The 7,500-nt window shown below is 39.6% G+C and overlaps 1 protein-coding gene across 1 annotated transcript in view; it reads left to right on the forward strand.

The window, feature by feature from the left end:
- LOC138040710 (zinc finger protein 585A-like) overlaps positions 1 to 7,500 on the forward strand; it is a 45,907-nt gene that overhangs the window by 14,086 nt on the left and 24,321 nt on the right. The gene's annotated exons all lie outside the window — the stretch shown is intronic.

Genomic DNA, 7,500 nt, shown 5'->3' on the forward strand with positions numbered 1-7,500 from the left:
CTTTACCGTTTCAAGTAATTTAAGGACACATGAAAGAGTCCATGCTAGAGAAAAGCGTTACAAACGTAAGCCAAAAGGAAATTTTGGTGAAAATTACAGCTGTTGGCTTTGCCAAGAGAAATTCTGCAGCGAGGAGCTTCTTCTCTCACACTATTTAAGGTCAAGTGTGCATTGCCACCAAATGAACTTATATTTATTAAATATAACTCGAAAGTAGTCAACCATAAAAGGAGGTTCCTTAAAGGAACCTCCTTTTAGGGTTGACTACTTTCGAGTACTTAAATACCTTCACAAGTCGGTGGTGCATGCACTTTAATTACTTCGATAGACGGTCGGGGAATATCCGATTATTACGTGTAATTCGGATGCTTTACCACTGCGTTGTTGGAGGTTAGTAGAGAAAATGTAGTTATGTTAGTAAGAAAATGTTAAAAGAATGAAACTTGAGTTAGGAGTTAGATCAATATATTTGAAGGTAGTTACCAGGTGGAATGCAAAAAGTGCTGGCACCCAAGAAGTAAAGCTTTAAATGTTTCTGTACAAGATTTTACACAAAAATATACACCTTATTCCAGAATGGCCGCCATTTAGATATTCTTTTGTTTTTATGGAAATTAGACCTTGATGCCTCGTTCAAGGCCAAAATAGTCTTTGAATTTTCAGCTCAAGAACGAAGCATCAAGGGCTAATTTGAAAAAAAAACAAAAGAATATTAAATGACGGCCATTTTGGAATAAGGTCTATTACCCACTCAAGCGAGCTTATAACGAGGATGGCCTAAAAACAGTGATCGCTCCACCCTCTTAGTCTCTCATAGCCTAGTCTTGATGGTATGAAAAAACACGAGAACAGATCTTGTTAAATTAAGTAAACTGCTTACATCGTTGCCACGTTAGGGCGGCTAATGGGCAGACACTAAATCACTGTATTCGTCCTTCATGGGAGGATGAGCTTGTTTCCGGACTTTCCTTTTGCTTCTGCATGAAAGACTCATCATTCTAAAAGAGATCGCTATTGCTAAAAAGTTCCCTAACAATGTTTTTTAGAGAGTGGGCTTTCCAAGGACTTTCTTTCTCTTCTCTTTCTCTTGTCGCTTTCTCTTCCGGTTGCATTGTAACACGCAATTGCACTCAGAGAAGAGATGTAATCTGCAGGTTGTAATTCTAGCCATCTGTAAACAGCATTTTTTACAATGACTGCAAAATTCTCGCGGGATCATTGGCTAATTTTTATGGTCAATAAGCGGACAGACACACAAATTTATAATTTATGTGTTCGAAGAGTTTAATTTAAGCAAACTTTTGGGATAACGTCGATCTGTCACTTTTTAAGCAATAGAAAGTCTCCTTTTTTTTTCATTAGCCAATAAGGGAGTGAGGCAACTTATGAATTTGGTTACGTCAGATTGAATAAAATTGAATTTTCTTGCATTTTTGTCTCGCGTTTTTCTCGTGCTTTGACTTTGTTTTAACCCTCAGCCTTTTGTTATTGTAAAAAACAAATTGATGTCAGTTTTCATGCGTCTGTCAGCCTTCAGCTTCGGCAGATAAACACAGACCTCGGTTTTGATAATTATGATATCATGCTCAACCTCATCCAATAATTGTTTATTATTTTGCAATAAAATGCAAGACTAGTCCCCAATGCTTGATGGTAAACGTCAATCAAAATGACCTAAAAGCTTTAACCTACTTGTGTTTTTGGATTTTATTCCAAGGTAGGTTTCTCATTAGGTATTTCATTTTGGCTAACAAACGCAAATACCAAAAGAATTGCAGGAAAGCGACCTCGGTTTGCTCTCATTAAGAATGACCTATGACAATGGACATATTACAACCATGATCACCATTACAATCTTCACCACTATAACGACCGTGACTACCACGATTGTCGTGAGCACTGGGAACAACGTGGCTACCATGACTACCGGGACCACCGTAAACATCTGGAGTACCACGGGCACTATGCATGATGATCATCCATAGCCACAATGACTGCGTGCGAGTGACCACCACAACCACAATGATGACCGTAATCTCTCGGTTAGGACGATGACCCTTGCCACCAGGACCACTCCGACAATCCGCGGGACCACCTGCTCTTGATTGGATACCTCATGTTAGCAAAAAAAGTAAATAAGAGATTAGTTAGCAATCTTTATTCAATTTCTTCAGGCAAAGAATCCTCTAATCAGTTCTTGGCGTCAAAGATTTTGGAATCAATACCTTCTATATTTTAGAATATGCTTCGTAATAGTTTTTGGAGAAATACAATTATTTGTTGTTGAGTAACCAGATTTAATTTTAATACATCTAATTGATAGACAGAGAGAGACTTTCATAACTTAATCTTAGGTCTTCCGTTTTAATAAACTTCAATAGCAAATGTTATTTAAACTTTTAGCCCACGACTAGAAGCATACAACTTCATTGTATTTGTGCAACGCCGCTTTTAACAGACCGAAATATTTTTAGATTGGTTTTCCCGCAAAAGCCAGACCTTTCCAGCTAATCATAAGTCTTGCAGGATAAATCATTACCCATCGGATTGAGAATCTTATTTAAGAACCAAACTTTTATTTGAGAACTTGTCTAAAGAAAGCTTGATTTGTGAAAATGGCGTTACATGTATAGACCTACAATCTCGGACAAAAACTGTTGAGACAGTAACACAAATTCGCCTTCATTTTTAAACATGCCTACTTACTCTCCCCTTCCCACTCCCCTCCCCCCCCCCCTCCTAGTCAATGTTGCTGAGTATCGTCATATGTTCTACAGTATATTTCTGACCAAGATAAATCAATATTGAGGTTGGGGGGGAGGGAAAAGGGTAGGTTTTAAGCGGTATATTTGGATAACTTGTTGGAGTACCAAAAATGTTCTTTTGTCTCAACAGGTTTTGTCCGAGATTGTTGTGTTGGAGTTGTATCCTCCTGTTTATGGGCTTCTGCTTGCACTCGATGGTGTTAAACCTGAACATCCATGCTACTTTGGATACAGTACACCAGCAATCAATTTCTTTGAGGATAACATTTTTTTTTTTCTTTCTCTAAATGATCTTTTCTATAGTAGATACATTGAGGATAGTAGATAGACTAGTACGAAAAAGGTAAAGGAAAAATGACATACTCTCACTTATATGGACAATTTGAGCAATTGTCTCTTGTGGACACCTGAAAAGTTCAGGTTGCTTCAACAGGATTGGAATCCTGTGATATTACCTGTGATTTGATTAAGTGTGAATAAACACATTAAATTGAATGGAGATATGAAATAAACCTGAAAAAGGTAATTCATTTCATCACCAAAGAATCATCCATCAAGCACGATAGAATTAATCCAACGCAGTCTACAACTTTCCTTTACGGTTGGTGTTATTTGCAGGCAGCAGATTGCAGGTTGCAGGTTGCATATGGGAGGTGGCGTGGTCCAGTGATTAGGGGTGACGTTGGTTTTAGCATGCGGTTGCCCTGGGGTTCAAATCATGTTCTAGGCTCTTGTTTGAATTTGTTTCCAGTTGTCCCGGATTCAACTCTACCACGCTTTGTAAATAGCCAACTGGTTGCCTCCTGCCACTTGGGGGTCTTAAAATCATGTTTCTTTCAATTATTAAAAGTGGGGTGCCTGTGAACTAACTTGATAGCAAACTGCACTTCCACTATAAAATATAACAAATTGATGTCAGTTTTTCATGCGTCTGTCCTGTTATTGATCATGAATTTCGTCATAACATTGTCAAAGTAGCTGTGGATCCACGAGGCGATAGCAACAGAAAAAAAGTCTCCGGAAACTTGAAATAGCACAAGAAAGTTCTGCAAGTACAAAAGAACTTGAAGTTGAAATCCATCATCGCTGCACCAGACGAGAACATCATTCAAACCAGGCTGAAAAAACGCATCTGTTGGCTTTGCCAGGAGGAGTTGAGCAGCAAGGAGCTTCTTCTTGTGCACTACGAACATCACATGACATTTGAGGAGTCGTCAAGTTGAGGCGCCTTTGGTGTCTTTTAATGTCAAGAAACTTTGTTTAAATTGCTTTAAAATGGCAATGACTGATTGTGGTTGAAGTTATCTTGTTTATGATTAAATTAAAAGGTAAAAAGGTGCCATATGAGATGCCATATATCCGAAGCTTTCGTTTTGCATTCCTGCTAGTACTAACGGTTTTTTGTGGGTGTGTGCTTAGAAATGCACAGTGATGTACCTAGCGTTTCACAGGGGAAGCAAGACCAAGACTGAGCTTTTTTTTTTTTTTTTCAGCGTTTGGTTTCTTCATTCTAACGAGATATCTTTAAATTTAATTTTTGTAAACAAGATGTGTTCAGTTGAAAACGGACTGCAATGTTTGCGCTATACCTTGTGATTTCCATCATATGAGAACGGAACGATCGAATTAAGATTTGTTTTTTCGCTCGAGAACTGAGAAAAGTCATCGCCATACCGGCTCCGTTCATTCCTATCAGTAGACTAATGCCAAAGTCTCTGACCTGAGAAATCCATTTCCCACGACATCAGATCATGATTTCTTACAACAAAAACACTTTTGGAATTAGCAGTCGACCCAAATATAGTCAATCAACTTCATCAGTTTCGACAGTCCCGTAAAATCTGGTAATCCCAATTCCTATCAGACGAAAAAAGCTACCATACAGTATAAGGAGTAGTTGTTGCATACTTAGAACCGCAATTAATGGATGATTAGTGTATTATTTTTGTTTACCGTTGAAAGTTACATTTGTTGTTAATATACTACTACCGTGACTTTTTTGCCATTCTTGCAATTAAATTGGCCAAGAAGTTTATAAGCCAAATCTGGAATAACCGTATGTGAAAAATACAGTTAGTATTTTAGGTACCAGCATAAACAAATGGCCGAATTGAACGTAAAACCGTTCTTGATAGTCCTATAACAAATTGGGTTCTGAACAATGTAGTTCCCGAAGCTGTGAAAGTGGAAGTATCCCATCCCACTTGCTAGTTCTTCTCTGTCGGCTGTTAAACAAACCGAAGCATGTCAAGTCTCACATCCTTTTACGAGCAGAAATCTTGTCTTCACGATAATGTGACTGCGCTCGTCGACCTCCAAGACTACAAGATCATCAGCCATTCCCTGGGGAAAGTGGGGGGACCCCGGGCTAATTACATTCGTTATAGGGTCTTATAGGGAGATTTGAACGAGAATCTTACCTGGGGGTTGGGAAAAATCAGGGAGATTTGTTCTCTAACACCTCGCACCAGGGTAACATCGAAGTACTTAGTAAAGAGAAACTCTGAGTCATTTCAAGTTGTTTGCATGCATGGAATTGCAGCCGCCGAACACAAGAATGCGGGCTCATCCAACTCCTTTGTGGTTTGTTTCGGCAACATGGCCAATCTCGACCCCCAGAGCTTCTCTTGACTGAGGGAGAGAAGAACTCTGGGGAACCCTGAAACAAAGTGTAGTAAAGTGTCTTCCAATTAATCTTCGTGTACAGATGCACAGCTGATGCCACTCGTAGGATTAAGAAAATAAAGTTTTGCAAAAATTTAGCCGAATGCGTGCGGCAATTAGAAAAAAAAATAAAGAAGCCTCGCCTGTGATGTGTTTCGAGAAATAGGGAATACACTCGCGGACTACATCTCAAGTTTCCCCTACATTTCTTTCGTGCTCTATCCGCTTCCTGCGTGCTTTACAACAGAACAGGTCACACGCGAGGCCTCTTCATTGTTGTTAATTATGATAGTCTTATACCTCTCTAGGAGGGGCAATTTCTTGACTTTGCTTGCTCTGGGGCCCCATCTATCAGAGGGAAATTGAAATATTTGGCTGAGCCCTTTGCAAAGTCCCCTCCCTTGACTGGGGCCCCTCTGCCCTCTAGATTATGGCCGTTGATAGGTGCATTTGCGTCAAACTTTAGCATCAAATTGTATTCTAAATCGTTTCTTAATGTTGTAATTTTGTTTTTCAAAAAAGCAAGGGAAATTTCAGCCTCATGCCATGATCATTCGCACTCGATGGTGTCAAACGCTGAGACCCGTCTGTAAAAAGTCATGACTTTGTACACCGTCCGTACAATCAGGGGCACCCAACGTCAAATTTTTGGAAAATATCTGTTCGGAAGACGATTTGAGATCTAGAATTTCGGAACATCTGTTGTAAAATTTCTTGCTTGCCTGCCTGTCCTAGGATTTTCAAACATCTGAAAAAATGGTATAATTGCCCATTTTATAACGGATTTTACCTTAAAAGGTCACCTAGAATTTTCGGGAGCCTTTTTCCTGGCTGAAATTTTCGAAAAGGTTAATTTTGATCCCTAGAATTTTCAGATCACTAAACTTTCAGCTAGGAGATCCGAACAGATAAAAAAAAAATAGGGGATAAAAATATGCCTATATCTACCGTTTAAATACTAAAATACGTTTAAACAATGCTATGTTTAAGTGGTTTTGAACTATATTCCCGTTGGGTGCCCCTGGTACAATAGCAACAGCGATCAGTTTCTTTGAGAGGATAACGTATTTTTCCCTAGCTCGATATCTGCTTCTTTCTAAATGAGATATTTGTTACTGTAAATACTGAGAATAGCGTGAATAAAGAAATTAAATTGAATCGAGAGAAAAATGAATCGAGATGCAAATCCGAAAAAATGCAAATCCGAAACACAAGACGACTAGTGATCAAGCAAAATAGTATTACTCTCTTGCGTCCCCTCACCAGTCTACGTGTTTCCTCATGGACAGAGTTGCAAACATGACGTCCTCTCCCTTCTCTCAAGTCCGCTGGTCAGAATGGCAGAATGGCATGACCATTGCGAAGAGAAGGAGTGAACTGAAGGTCCGAGCTGTTGTGAGCGAAAGCTATCTAACAGAAGGTAAGAAAGTTTGTTACTGCATTTTAAGTGAGAGATCGGTCTCTTCGAAGGTGTTGTATCGTTAAATCTTTGTTTGCCTGCTTCTTCCTTCTCGGAAATGATCGTGGCCGTGTCTAGATATCTGGCAGCCGGACATATTGATCGGGCGCAACTCTTTTAGAACGTGTAATAATCGAGTATCAATTTAGTGTGTTCTTTTTCTTGCGTTGTGTTCGTTCGGGCGTTCGGGCGCAAACTCCTTCGAGTAATAATTGAGTTTTACTGTGGTCTTGTGTTGTTTCCGTTATTAGGGGTTGTGTTTTGTGGGACGCAAACCGTGACAATCGTATAATCGGAAGAATGAAAATAGGCGGTCAGTATAAAATAAGGACCGCGGACTGCGGACTGCGGACTGCGGACTGTGGACCGGGTATAAAATGAGGACCAGGTATAAAAACGGACTGCGGGCCGGCTACAAAACGCGGACTGGCCGCGGACTAGATATGAAACAAGTTTTTAAAAAAACGGAGCATAGAACAAAACTAGGTTTGTTCTGGCCCAGATCCAGATTTTAAAGAAAAGGCCTTGAGTACTCTTATTCCGTGTCCAAATATTGTCACGTACACAGAAATGCTCAGTTACAACATCGGCAAGGCTAGAGAAAATAAGAGT

This window comes from Montipora capricornis, chromosome 3 (genome assembly GCF_036669925.1).
Source record: "Montipora capricornis isolate CH-2021 chromosome 3, ASM3666992v2, whole genome shotgun sequence".
In the NCBI taxonomy this organism is placed as follows: Eukaryota; Metazoa; Cnidaria; class Anthozoa; order Scleractinia; family Acroporidae; genus Montipora; species Montipora capricornis.